The sequence below is a fragment of the Procambarus clarkii genome, chromosome 89, assembly GCF_040958095.1.
Source record: "Procambarus clarkii isolate CNS0578487 chromosome 89, FALCON_Pclarkii_2.0, whole genome shotgun sequence".
Taxonomy (NCBI): Eukaryota; Metazoa; Arthropoda; class Malacostraca; order Decapoda; family Cambaridae; genus Procambarus; species Procambarus clarkii.
Window position 1 is genome coordinate 19,329,853 of NC_091238.1, and position 15,819 is coordinate 19,345,671.

A 15,819-nucleotide genomic window follows, 5' to 3' on the forward strand; every position below is an offset into this window, starting at 1 on the left:
ATCCCATTTAACATTGCAGGTTAATATAGTAAGTACAGCATACAATTGTTACACTCTTGGGGCAAAATTTTTGTAGCTCCTAAGTATACTGATTATGAAAATGATTATTGTTTCGTGATCGTCAATTGCATATATACATATACATACATATACATTCACATACATATTCAATCACCCACACAAATACACACATCAATAATCTTTGTATCACAAGTGATTCAACAAGAGGCTCACAAGTCACTATACTAGGCACTTTACATCTATGGTGAGTCGTCCAATTACTAGTCTTGCTCTACACCCACCCAACTGGGCGGCAGCTTTACAGTCATGTGCTCCACACCCACCCAACTGGGCGGCAGCTTAACAGTCATGTGCTCCACACCCACCCAACTGGGCGGCAGCTTAACAGTCATGTGCTCCACACCCATCCAACTGGGCGGCAGCTTAACAGTCATGTGCTCCACACCCATCCAACTGGGCGGCAGCTTTACAGTCATGTGCTCCACACCCACCCAACTGGGCGGCAGCTTAACAGTCATGTGTTCCACACCCACTCAACTGGGCGGCAGCTTAACAGTCATGTGCTCCACACCCACCCAACTGGGCGGCAGCTTTACAGTCATGTGCTCCACACCCACCCAACTGGGCGGCAGCTTAACAGTCATGTGCTCCACACCCACCCAACTGGGCGGCAGCTTAACAGTCATGTGCTCAACACCCACCCAACTGGGCGGCAGCTTAACAGTCATGTGCTCCACACCCACCCAACTGGGCGGCAGCTTAACAGTCATGTGCTCCACACCCACCCAAATGGGCGGCAGCTTTACAGTCATGTGCTCCACACCCACCCAACTGGGCGGCAGCTTAACAGTCATGTGCTCCACACCCATCCAACTGGGCGGCAGTTTAACAGTCATGTGCTCCACACCCACCCCACTGGGCGACGGCTTTACAATCATTTGCATGAATTACTTACAGTAAGCAAATTTTAGATATTTCGCTAAGATTTCGGGCAGCACATCATTATAAATGAAGTACTTACACTTTTCTTGGACACCAATGATGGTGTTATCTCTGAATTCCGCGATTTTTTTTTAAATTCCAGTACTGTATATAATGACGCAAAGTATGCGAATAGTTCTGCAATAGTGATCCTATCCTGCGTCATAATTTACATACATATCTACTTCTGTTTTGTGTATTAAAATTACTACATTTTTATGTTAATTTATTTCTGTAAATGATGATGATGATAAATTTCAATAAATGTAAGTAAGAACATAAGAACGGAAACTGGTCGCGTAAATGGAAATGGTTGGGTACATTTCCTTTCACCTACCTAATGCGAATATTCATGTGTCCGGACACTGGCGATGGTGTGGTATTGCCTATTTATTTGACCATATCTTTGCTTTCATTTAAGATATGTTTTCCTTGAAATGTATTTACATTATCGTCTACATCTGTCTTTATTCTGAAATAAAAACCTTTGACGTTACTTTGCATATATGTACATTAATTATAAAATTGATTGGCTTGTGTGCAGGCCTTCACACTCCCTGAGCGAGCCATCAAGTAACTATAAAAAGGCATATATCTTCACTTTCACTTCAGTTATATTTATACCAAAGTATTAACATGCAGCTTATATGTCTTTCTGATGACATAAAAAACTTCGTTTTTTACAATATATAGATTCAATTAACATTGATTTTCAAAAGGTCATAGTTCCCATCGAAAGGGAGAGCGTCGGCCAAGAAGCCTTGTTTAAAATATGAATATTTTTCCTCTCTAATAAGGTATAATCTCTGTGATGCATTAACACAAACTATTTTATATCTGCCTTTCTGATAACATATATAAATATAATCTTTATTTGTGAATATTTGTTAATTAAGCAATATATCAGAGAGCGTGTAGGGTTCGGTGTTCTATGAACGAAAAGGACTGGAGTGGTTTAAATAGCGAACGCATACCAACGAATAACGCTACTATCTATATAACAAATTTATTGTCATGTGGAATTTATTTAACTTCCAGACACTTTTTTTTAATAAATATTAAATATTTTGTGGCTGTTCATGAAAAATATTATTATAAATACACATTCTACTTGTTAATATTACCAATTAAATTTGCGACAATTTGAGCCATGAAATACGACGACTGGATCACTGTGTACAGGAGGCTGTTATGGCAGCAAACACTCTCCAGGCGACCATATATCTTGGATAAGTCGCTCCACACAATTGTCGCTTGGACCGTCGACTTCCTATGGCGTCACCTCTCACATATTTACGTCTCATTTCGTTATGAAATTAGATTATTTCAGAGTAAAAATAGGTTTGATCATGTTCTACGTGTAGCACCAACATTATAGTAAGTAAATATACCATATTTCTTCATTACTTACGTAATGCTAATACGATTTGGGTAGTTTTGGCCTGATTTGGGCGATTTGGGTAATTCTATGGACCCCCTACAGCAACTATTAACATCTTCATTGACAAAATTAATTACAATTTTGCCTAATTTGAGGAACCTGGACTTAGCTAAGGGCACAATCTTTCTAGTGACCTCGATGGGGGACAGGAACCCGGCGGCTTGTCAAGGGTCCCTGCATTGTTTGATAACCACACCAGGAATAAATACAGTTTTGATATTCCTAGAGTACGACTTAATCAAACTAGAAATGCTCTACAAATCAAGGGACCCAGAATGTGGAATGACCTTCCCAACCATGTTAAAGACTGTACCTCTCTCAACCAGTTTAAGATAAAAACTAAACAATACCTAATAAATTCCCTGTAACCCACCTCACTCCTTTATTGTCAACCCATGTCTGTTATTTTATTTTATTATTATTATATTTTTTTTTAATCAACACTGTTTGTCAACCTATTGTATTTGTGCTGCTTTTTCAGTCATGTTCCCCCTTTTTTTATCTTTATTTGTATTTGTTTTCAACACTTTTTATTCTTTATGCTCAATTAGTATTAAGTTCTAGATATTAATGTTTTTCTTGCCCGAAACGCATTGCGTAATAGTGGCTTTAGGCATTGTATGTACTAGCTCTATCTATATATCAATCCATTAATGTAACATCACTTGTATGTATGTACCTTACCTGAATAAACATATTTATTATATTTATATTTATTTATTTATTTATAATTTTTTCCCAATTGGATTTTTAACTAGGAGGACCTTTTGGCAAGCTGCTGACTTCCTGTAATTGTCGAGGCTACTGTATAGAGATATGGTGGCCCCTCATGTCGTTGTTGAAGATTAGGCCACCACAGGACGTGGCACGGGCATGAATAGCCCGTAGGGTGGCCCTCGGGTAAAAATAGTGTCCTCACATTTATTATGCACCCCATATCTATCCTTTGGGCGTTAGTGGAAAAGGTTACAGAGGCATTTGGGCTCAGGGACTGAACCCTAAAATTCAAGTGGCTAAGCAAGATTTGATATAATGTCTTCCCTTGGGGGCTGATTGTCCTTCCCTGGGGCCTGATTATTCCCAGTCAGATCTTACTTTCGATATCGAATTCTGTATTGCTGTAATCGTTAATCACAATAATTGCCCAGATTCAAGTTTATGGTACAAGAGCTACCAAGAAGAGCATGTACGTGTTGCACGACCTACATATACACTGATTACGCTTCTCTTATTCCTATCACCTGTCATCCACTCTTACCGTTCATACATTTTCCTGCATCAGTTGGTTACGATACACGTCTGTGATGAACCTACCAGAGTTACCATCCACGAGAACACTGAGGAATGGAATCCTGCCTCCAACATTTTTCTCAATAGTGAACCAAGAAGTCTCAAGAGGCCTGAGACTTTGCTTGCCAGAAAGCCTGGCAAGCAAAAAGAAGCCTCAAGCTTGCCAGGATGCCTCCATTGTGTTATCGTTGTCAAATCTGGTTTTTTAATCTGAAATTGTAGCTTAGTACATATATGATACATACACTGTATCGCGCAGGACTCTTAATTCTGTGGCGCGGGTTTGATTCCCGCACGAGGCAGAAACAAATGGGCAAAGTTTCTTTCACCCCGAATGCCCCTGTTACCTAGCAGTAAATAGGTACCTGGGAGTTAGTCAGCTGTCACGGGCTGCTTCCTGGGGGTGGAGGCCTGGTCTAGGACCGGGCCGCGGGGACACTAAAAAAAAAAAAAGCCCCGAAATCAACTCAAGATAACTGTGGATGGAGTTATTATAGGAAGCCCAGGTACAGTACAGATCACAGGGCTACAGAGTGCTGCCCAAGAGGTAGCCAGGTTTACCTAATATGCCAACTTATCCTCCAAAAATTATAGTGCCTCTAGCTACTATGAATACAATGCACAATGCCTTTGGTTGAGAGGCAGGACCAAAGAGTCAAAGCTCAACCTCCCGCAAGCACAAGGGTATCCACAGTTACAGTATAGATTAATGTCCTGAAGTTTACATTAAGTGGTACCTAGACCCAACTTACCAAAGTATATACTGCACATATAGTAGTATCATGAATGTTGATTGGACCAGTTCCAGAACCGAGATGGAGTAGTACTATTGAGTAGAAATCTAAACATAGCATGATTTTTGTGGTATTGGTGCGCGACTCATATTTACCTCATAAAACTAAAGCCGTCATCTTAAATTCAAGGTAATGTAACTGGAAATTTATTCCTACCGAGATTTGTGTTCACTGTACACCTGTATATTGCCTGAGTGTTCACTGTACATCTGTGCATCATCATGTGTGTTCACTGTACACCTGTGTATCATTGTGTGTGTTCACTGTACACCTGTGTATCATTATATTCAACAGTCAGCATATACAGCGAAGATTTGTATGGTATATTAAAAGATATTTCTTAATTTCCTTTTCCCTATGAATATTTTGTCCAAGTTGGACAGTATTATTATTATTGGCAATTCTACAGAAATTGCTAATTCTACAATTCTCCATTTTCATTTTATATTTCTGCTAATACAGGAAAATTAAATTATCAATATTATGTAAAATTTATTAAGAAACAAAGATGTACATTTTCACATCCATTCAAAGCTTAAATTTAGAGAAAGAAATGCAAACAAAAGCAAATTTATTTAATAATAGAATCCTCAATATTTTCCTGAAGTTATTCAAATAATAGTATTTACACGCACACATAAATACCATTTAAACACCTTAAATAAATTAACTGATGCCTTAAGCATCGACAGCTGTACATAACTGTCAGGTTATATCATTACTGTACCTCATTATATTGAGGGACATATACCCAAAGAGGTCATGTTTGTTCAAGAAAAAAAGCAGCATTTCTGTGCAAAACTTTTGGTAGGGAAAATTTAAAGTACAGATACTTCAATACTTAACAATGAGAAAATGGAGGGGGAAAGGTATTTCATGCATTACAACAACAAAGACTGAAGAATTCTTTCATAGATGGTTTAAGTTCCACCAATTAAATCTTCACAACAGATACTCAAGGAATGCACATTCCCATAAATGGACACAAATATACTGTGTAAAGAAGGTAAGAGTGTTGAATGTGAACACATTCACATTGTAGCACACTATATTCTTAGTTGGGCACAGATATATGACAAATTTAGCAACTTCTCTTACTTGGTCAGGGTACATCATCCAAGGGGATAAGTTGTGCAATACTGAATACGGCTATGAAAACTCTGCATATTCTACAGGCTTTATCAGTACCTTTTATGTTTACACCCTGCAATAATTATGTGGATGTCTGTAGTTAATACTTTAAAATATAATTTGTTTCTAAATGCTGTACTGTAAAATTCTTGCTTAAAACAAGTGTTAGAAATATTCATTAGTTAATACAGTACATTGTGTCCAAGGATTAACATAGCTTAACTGAAAGCCAAGCAAAATTAAACAATCAAAAGGTATAATCCAAGATCAGAAAACCATGTTCTAATTTTCAGCAAACATTACTGATTAATGGGATAATTTAAGATGACATCTTAAACAATAGATGTATACCTTGACCTAACCTGACAGTTTAGTATCCCTTACAACATAAATGAACTAAACCAGTTCTGTTTTGTCATTAAATGAATTGTGTTAATTTATAATTTATACTTTGGGGGGGGGGGGGGGGTTAAATACAAATTTTTAAACAAAATAATGTCACAGTAGAAACCTGCACCTGCTGATGGTTTCGGATACCACCACCCGTTCACAAGTCACTCACTAGGTCTCTAGTCGATGGCCTAATCAGCCAGGCTGATGGTACTTCAAGCTCACAGATAATACAAAAATGTAATTTGCATAATAAAATGTGGAAGTCTGAATATCCAACAGTATCCTGGGAATCCAACTGCACATCTTAGAGAAATGGGTACAACCTCTCACACAATTAGCACCATCTATCAACATCTTAACTCTTGCTAATTTAAAATATTTCCATAATACTGATCACAAATGACTATACAAATCTAAAACTTTTGAATAACTTACACGTGTAAAAGGGACTGGTTCTAGTCAAGTATTAATACAAACAAAATTTTAGCAAACCAATGGTATTATTTAGAGAATATCACATTTCAGTCTTAAAAACCAGGTTTAAAGAAAGTCACATTTTAAAATATTGCATTAATTTACGCAGTTTTTGAATGGAGTAACATCACCTAGATACAGTACACATTTTCATATTTTGTGGCAAACCACTATTGCCTAGCACTAGCACCGATACACCGTGCCAACACCATGACTATGCTAGTGATGCCTATCAAGGAAAACGTGTCAAAACCACACCTATCGAACCTTTTAATTAACCCTTATATGGCTTCAATCACCATCTCCAATTTCATCTTATGCAAAAAAAAAAAACATTTCAATCTGATTATTTTTTTTGTAACCTACCTCAATGTATAACTTTTAAACAGCCGAGCCATCCAAGGGTTAAATGTTAAACTATTCTTCAAATAATTTGATATCTTCAACTTGCCTGGAAACTCATTGTTATTTATGAAGGCAAATATGTTCACAACTACCATTGAACTGTTGAACAAGCTGCCACATTTTTAGTAAAAATTTTTTTACATTTATTGTTACCTGTTTAAAAATAATTGAATGTCACTCAAGTAATTATCAAAAGAAGGCACCAAGCCTGTAAGAATTAACACCACTTGGAGGGGGAGAAAAAAAAAAAAAAGATTTTGAAATTATGATTTTCATTTATAATAAATTACATTACTTGGATTAGCTGTGTGTTTTGTTCATGAGGAAAGAACTGTACACATTTCTCCACATCTCTAAAGCAAAATGACTAAGAGACTACTGTACATAGTAGGAATGCACAATATAAAATGTATCTAAAATCATGTGGTATTCTCTTCCAGTCCAGCTAGAAAAGCTACTGTGATGATCTAGATATTATCATACTTATTAGGCCTTTAAGTAACTCAAAATGATAGGTTGGAATGGATGGACAGATGCATCAGTCATGTACCAACAGGATGATTTCTATATTGAAGACAGTGCCTTAAGGCAGGGGACAAAACCATTACAATAAACAATTCTATTATCCTAGCCCATAAGGATGCTAATACAGTACAGTAGACCCATGTGTAGCATAAATTTTGCATTATATGATCATTATATGCTCTCTACCAAATAATATCGCATAGTGTAAGCATGATTAAAAGTTGCCACGGCCATTTTTGCTTTAAACACATTTTGATTTATATTTTTGCATCATATTCCCTTTTAAACATACAGAAACTTCTCCAATTTGGTGAAACACGAGTTTTCCACAGCTTCTCTATCACACTATGCGAGAGACTACTGGATTATTTCGGCGGTTAATAAGCCCACAATACAGTATTTATGAAATCATTTAGTGTTGCTTTAAGCTTACAGTTTACAGCAGCCAACTACCCGTGTAATTTTTACTGCTAATAATAATAATAGTAATAACCATGCATAGCAATTTATTTGCCCAAATAGAAAGCCCCCAAAAGTTGAATGCATTAAGTTCCAATACCAACATTTTAGGCTTTTGAGGCTAAAAGCATACATACATGACAAAGGCATCACCCCATATCAAACATTTCACATGCAGGCGATGAGTCACAATAACGTGGCTAAAGTATGTTGACAAGATCTCTGCATCCTCGGCAAGATCGTGATAAAGGCGAAATTGTAATGTCTAGCACCCCAACTTATGATCCTAAGACTCCTTTAGTTTAGTTTACTCACTTCCCCCTTCAAAGCAGGAGAGATTGCTGAAATAGAGGGAATACAGAGAACATATACGGCACGCATAGACGCAATAAAGCACCTAAATTATTGGGATCGTCTCAAAGCCCTCCAAATGTACTCACTAGAAAGAAGACGAGAGAGATATCAAATAATATACACCTGGAAGATACTGGAGGGCCAAGTACCAAATCTACACAGTAAAATAACAACGTACTGGAGTGAACGACATGGAAGAAAATGTAGAATAGAACCAATGAAGAGCAGAGGTGCCATAGGCACAATCAGAGAACACTGTATAAACATCAGAGGTCCGCGGTTGTTCAACGTCCTCCCAGCAAGCATAAGAAATATTGCCGGAACAACCGTGGACATTTTCAAGAGGAAACTAGATTTATTCCTCCAAGGAGTGCCGGACCAACCGGGCTGTGGTGGGTATGTGGGCCTGCGGGCCGCTCCAAGCAACAGCCTGGTGGACCAAACTCTCACAAGTCGAGCCTGGCCTCGGGCCGGGCTTGGGGAGTAGAAGAACTCCCAGAACCCCATCAACCAGGTATCAACCAGTCTCGTGGCGAAAATCCAGCACTATAGTTCAGTCTGATGATCAAGAGTGAGCGAGAGTGGGTAAGAGTGAGTAAGAGTGACTAAAGGTGAGTGAGAGTGCCAGAGAGTGTGTAAGTGTGAGTAAGAGTGAGTATAAGTAAGAGTGACTGAGAGTGGGTAAGAGTGACAGAGTGAGTAAGAGTGAGAGTAAGGGTGACAGAATGAGTAAGAGTGAGAGTAAAGTGATTGAGAGTAAGGGTGAGTATGAGAGTAAGAGTGATTGAGAGTAAGAGTGATTGAGAGTAAGAGTGAGTGAGAGTAAGAGTGATTGAGAGTAAGAGTGATTGAGAGTAAGAGTGATTGGGAGTAAGAGTGATTGAGACTAAGAGTGATTGGGAGTAAGAGTGATTGGGAGTAAGAGTGAGAGTAAGAGTAAGAATGAGAATAAGAGTGATTGAGAGTAAGAGTGATTGGGAGTAAGAGTAAGAATGAGAGTAGGAGTGATTGAGAGTAGGAGTGATTGGGAGTAGGAGTGATTGGGAGTAAGAGTAATTGAGAGTAAGAGTATGAGAGTAAGAGTGAGAGAGTGAGTATGAATGGGTAAGGGTGACTGAGAGTGAGTAAGAGTGACAGAGTAAGAATGACAGAGTAAGAGTGATAGAGAGTAAGAGTGACAGAGAGTAAGAGTGACAGAGAGTAAGAGTGACAGAGAGTAAGAGTGACAGAGTAAGAGTGACAGAGAGTAAGAGTGACAGAGTAAGAGTGAGTATGAGAGTGAGTAAGGATGACTGAGAGAAAGAGTGAGTAATAGTGTGTAAGAGTGATTGAGAGTTAGAGTGAGAGTAAGAGTGATTGAGAGTTAGTGAGAGTAAGAGTGATTGAGTAAGAGTGATTGAGAGTAAAAGTGATTGAGAGTAAGAGTGATTGAGAGTAAGAGTGATTGGGAGTAAGAGTGATTGAGAGTAAGAGTGATTGGAAGTAAGAGTGATTGGGAGTAGGAGTAAGAATGAGAATAAGAGTGATTGAGAGTAAGAGTGAGTAAGAGTAAGAATGAGAGTAAGAGTGATTGAGAGTAAGAGTGAGAGAGTGAGTATGAATGGGTAAGGGTGACTGAGAGTGAGTAAGAATGACAGAGTAAGAGTGACAGAGAGTAAGAGTGACAGAGAGTAAGAGTGACAGAGAGTAAGAGTGAAAGAGTAAGAGTGACAGAGAGTAAGAGTGACAGAGAGTAAGAGTGACAGAGAGTAAGAGTGACAGAGAGTAAGAGTGACAGAGTAAGAGTGACAGAGTAAGAGTGACAGAATAAGAGTGACAGAGAGTAAGAGTGACAGAGAGTAAGAGTGACAGAGAGTAAGAGTGACAGAGAGTAAGAGTGACAGAGTAAGAGTGACAGAGAGTAAGAGTGACAGAGAGTAAGAGTGACAGAGAGTAAGAGTGACAGAGTAAGAGTGACAGAGTAAGAGTGATAGAGAGTAAGAGTGACAGAGAGTAAGAGTGACAGAGAGTAAGAGTGACAGAGTAAGAGTGACAAGAGTAAGAGTGATAGAGAGTAAGAGTGACAGTGAGTAAGAGTGACAGAGAGTAAGAGTGACAGAGTAAGAGTGACAGAGAGTAAGAGTGACAGAGTGTAAGAGTGACAGAGTAAGAGTGACAGAGTAAGAGTGACAGAGTAAGAGTGACAGAGAGTAAGAGTGACAGAGAGTAAGAGTGACAGAGAGTAAGAGTGACAGAGAGCAAGAGTGACAGAGTAAGAGAGTGAGAGTGATTATGAGAGAGTTAAGAGTGTGAGGTGTGAGAGAGTAGCAGGCCAGGGAGGCAGGATGTGTGGTCACAGGCGAGGCCTAGGCCTCGTGATCTCTAATGTTGGTTTTTATATATATGTTGGATTTTTTGTCCTGTTTCAAATTATAATTATTTACCAGGAATGTAATAAGATATTGCACAGTATTAATGTGACAATAATATATGCATTATTTCCTTGATAATCAAACTTGTTGTTCAAAGATATTATACAATCTTTGAAGGAAACATTTTGAGAGCGCGAGCTGGCAACACTGGGCTGGTGGGTGAGAGAGACATATGGTTAGTTGTACTCAGACCTTCAGTGGTGAAGGGTGTGTCCCAGCTGGCCGCCACCAGCCGCCACCCGCCGCCACCCGCCGCCACCCGCCGCCCACCACCAGCCGCCACCCGCCACCCACCACCAGCCGCCACCCGCCACCGCCCGCCACCCACCACCAGCCGCCACCCACCGCCACCCGCCACCCACCACCAGCCGCCACCCGCCACCACCCACCACCAGCCGCCACCACCCACCACCAGCCGCCACCCGCCACCACCCACCACCAGCCGACACCCGCCACCACCCACCACCAGCCGCCACCCGCCACCCGCCACCACCCAACCACCAGCCGCCACCCGCCACCACCAGCCGCCACCGCCACTCACCACCCGCCACCCACCACCAGCCGCCACCCGCCACCACCCACCACCAGCCGCCACCCGCCACCACCCACCACCAGCCGCCACCAGCCGCCACCCGCCACCAGCCACCGCCACCCACCACCGCCACTCACCACCCGCCGCCACCACCCACCACCAGCCGCCACCCGCCACCAGCCACCGCCACCCACAACCGCCACCCGCCGCCACCACCCACCACCAGCCGCCACCCGCCGCCACCACCCACCACCAGCCGCCACCCGCCACCACCCACCACCAGCCGCCACCAGCCACCGCCACCCACCACCGCCATTCACCACCCGCCGCCACCACCCACCACCCGCCGCCACCCACCACCAGCCGCCACCACCCACCACCAGCCGCCACCCACCACCAGCCGCCACCCGCCACCAGCTGCCACCCGCCACCAGCCACCGCCACCCACCACCGCCACTCACCACCCGCCGCCACCACCCACCACCAGCCGCCACCCGCCACCAGCCACCGCCACCCACCACCGCCACCCGCCGCCACCACCCACCACCACCACCCACCACCACCACCCACCACCACCAGCCGCCGCCGCCACCACCACCCACCACCACCGCCGCCACCACCCATCACCGCCGCCGCCACCACCACCCACCACCACCGCCGCCGCCACCACCCATCACCGCCGCCGCCACCACCACCTGCCACCAGCCGCCACCACCGCCCGCTATCAGCCGTCACCGCCCGTTGCCACAGTCGCCACCACCGCCCGCCACCGCCCGCCACCTTCCGCCACCACCCACCACAGCCGCCACCACCCGCCGCCACCACCCACCACCACCAGCCGCCGCCGCCACCCACCACCCGCCGCCACCACCCACCACCACCACCAGCCGCCGCCGCCACCACCACCCACCACCACCGCCGCCACCACCCACCACCACCAGCCGCCGCCACCACCCACCACCACCAGCCGCCGCCGCCACCACCACCCACCACCACCGCCGCCACCACCACCCACCACCACCACCGCCGCCACCACCCACCACCGCCAGCCGCCACTACTCATCACAGACGCCGCCACCCGCCACCGCCCGCCACCACCGCCAGACACAGCCGCCAGTGTCCGCCACCGCCGCCACTGTCCGCCACCGCCGCCACTGTCCGCCACCGCCGTCACTGTCCGCCACCGCCGCCACTGTCCGCCACTGTCCGCCACCGCCACCACTGTCTGCCACCGCCACCACTGTCCGCCCGCCGCCACCACTGTCCGCCCGCCGCCACCACTGTCCGCCCGCCGCCTCCACTGTCCGCCCGCCGCCTCCACTGTCCGCCCGCCGCCTCCACTGTCCGCCCGCCGCCACCACTGTCCCCACTATGGCCCCACTGGTCACTGGCCCCCCCACTGGTCACTGGCCCCCCCCCACTGGTCACCGGTCACTGGTCCCACTGGTCACTGGCCCCCCCCACTGGTCACCGGTCACTGGTCCCACTGGTCACTGGCCCCCACTGGTCACTTGTCCCCAATGGTCACTGGCCACTCAGGTCACTGACCCCACTGGTCACTGACCCCACTGGTCACTGGCCCCACTGGTCACTGGCCCTCACTGGTCACTGGCCCCCCCTCTGGTCACTGGCTCCGTCTCTGGTCACTGGCCCCACTGATCACTGGTCCCACTGATCACTGGTCCTTTCTGGTCACTGGCCCCACAGGTCACTGGCCCCACTAGTTTACTGGCCCCCCTCTGGTCACTGGCCCTACTGGTCACTGGCCCTACTGGTCACTGGCCCCCACTGGTCACTGGCCCCCCACTGGTCACTGGCCCCACTGGTCACTGGTCTAACTGGTCACTGGCCCTACTGGTCACTGGCCTCACTGGTTACTGGCCCCACTGTTCACTGGCCCCCACTGGTCACTGTCCCTAACTGGTCACTGGCCTCACTGGTCACTGTCCCCCACTGGTCACTGCCCTTCTTCTGGTCACTGGGGTCCATTGTTCACTGGCCCCACTGGCCACTGGCTACCACTGGTCACTGGCCCCACTGGCCACTGGCTACCACTGGTCACTGGCGCCCCACTGGCCACTGGCTACCACTGGTCACTGGCGCCCCACTGGTCACTGGCCCCACCTGGGCATTGGCTCCGACTGGTCACTGGCCCCCCCACTGATCACTGGGCCCCACTGGTCACTGGCCCCTCTTTTCACTGGCCCCACTGGTCATTGGGCCTCGCTGGTCACTGGCTCATCTGGTCACTGTCCTCACTGGTCACTGGCCCACATTGGTAACTGCACCTTCACTGGTCGCTGGCCCCCACTGGTCACTGGAACCTACTGGTGTCGTAAAATCCGACACCATTTAATAATCATACAGATAATAGCTGTATTGTATAAACAAGTTACCCATAGAAAACGTAACTTGTAGTGGAATTACCGTCTAAAGAAAACGGGATATCATCACCACATACTATTATAATTCACCACCTATTATGGTGGGAATTATTCTTAAATACATTAGTCTTTGGACTTTACCATCATAAAAACATCTTATATAAATTAACTTAATTATCAATATTAAAGTAGAGTAAATGTGACCCTTCTATCACTTTCTGAAATGTGGACAATGTAAGCCAGGCGTCAGAGTGAGGAGGAGGGCAGCCATGTTTATATTGAGACCAGAGGCTCACACGGGAGCAAATTCGGCTCCTGTTAAATTTACTTGGACGTAGTGTTATGGAAACCAAAGGTGTACCATTGTCAACACGCTGTCTACAAATTCAAGTTAAGTGTCTATCCGAAACCCGTTTATCATTCATTTATGGCCATTAATGTCAGGATATAGGGTGGCCCGGTTAGATCACGTGGAAGCCTCAAACTAAAGGTAATTAAGCCAGGTCTTCAATGTTCCATGTACAGTTTTCTCTGATATACTTGTCATATATAGAATCTGGCTTCACAGCTAGCGCACTTTTGACAGGTCAAGACGAGGAAGCAAGATTTGTGCACCAGTTACTGGGTGATATGGAAGCTACCTCAAAGAGGATAATTTGGTGTCTACACCCTAGTTATACCTGGTGGACTAACCTGCTGTACTATAAGATAAGGAACCTTTTCAATGTATGTAGTTAATACTGTAGTTTGATTGGCTGCATATATATTAATTTAATAAACCCCCCTAATGTGTAGAGGATCGATTTGTGAGATTAAGAGATTATTGCAGAAATACAGTCCACTTAACATTATACAAATTGCTATCGAAGTATATAAATTAACGTAAATATAAATTCATATAAATTAAATAAATATAAATCTCACAGGTCGGTGCCCACATTATTTGGTCATCTTCGAACCGGATGACGGATTATTTGATCCTTTGAACCCACATTTGGTCATCTTAGTACCGGATGAACCAGTTAACCAGTGGATTCATTAAATATACTAGTGCAGTGTTATTTAAACAAAGGCCAGCAGTCATAGACAGCGGCGTTGCCTCGTGGGAGCTCAGGAGCCCCCCCTCAACTGAGTTCAGCTTCGTCAGCGGTTTCATGCACACCCACAGATATTTGGTGGCGTGTTATTTCGTGAAATGACAGCGCTAATATAGAAGCCAGCCAAATTAGTGACTGTGTCTTCGCGAGATTGTTCACGGATTTCGTGGTGTTACATTTCGCGAGAGATTATCTACGAATTTTGTGGACTTTATTTCGCGAGGTCACTAATAATATTTAATACTTCTAGATAATATTAGAAGTTTCATAGAGGCTAATTAAGAGGCTATTATCAATAATTGTGTATATTATTTCTCCAAATAGAGAATCATTTAATATATATTGCACTAGTGATCACAGTATAATATTTACTAATTGCCAACCCACAACAGGGTAGGATATGACTAGTTGAACTATTATTGCTCATCCTAGTCCCATTATTACCATAGTCAGTTGTACTATATTGAATAACCTAACACCATTAATGAATGGTGCAGACCCTATTTTGGGTGTAATTTTTATCAACTCGAGTTGAGTTGTATATATAATAATTTACTTATGATCATTACACCTTTGAGTGATTAATTAGTGTCTCTACCATCCTAGGGTGATATAGAAGAGCTAACCTAAAGGTACTTCCAGTGACACTGGTTTATCACTCAAATCATTAGTGTGTATGATTGTATATATATAATGTATTAATTTTAAGTGCTAACCTCTAGTAGAGGTAGGATTATTGCCTAGTGAGTGCAGAATTTACCCTAGGCTACCATTAGTGTTTGTTCAGTATTATGAGCAGCCCAAGTACAAGTCCCACAAGGCTTCACCAACTAGCCAGTATGGATAATGCAGGGAGAATGAAAAGAACCCTTGCAGGTCTTAAAGGCCACTTAACAAGACAGATCAAGAAATGTGAAGATTTGTCACAACAATCAACAGTTGATTATGCTGACCTGGAAAGCTATTATCAAGCAGCTGCAGGTAAATTTGAGCAAATCAAATGTCAAATAGCAACATATGTGGCTGAACTTGCCAACACTAATTTATCAGAAACAGAAATAGACGACATTATGGTTGATCTTGCGAATTATGAAGATCACACTCAGGCCACGTTACAGCCTTATGTC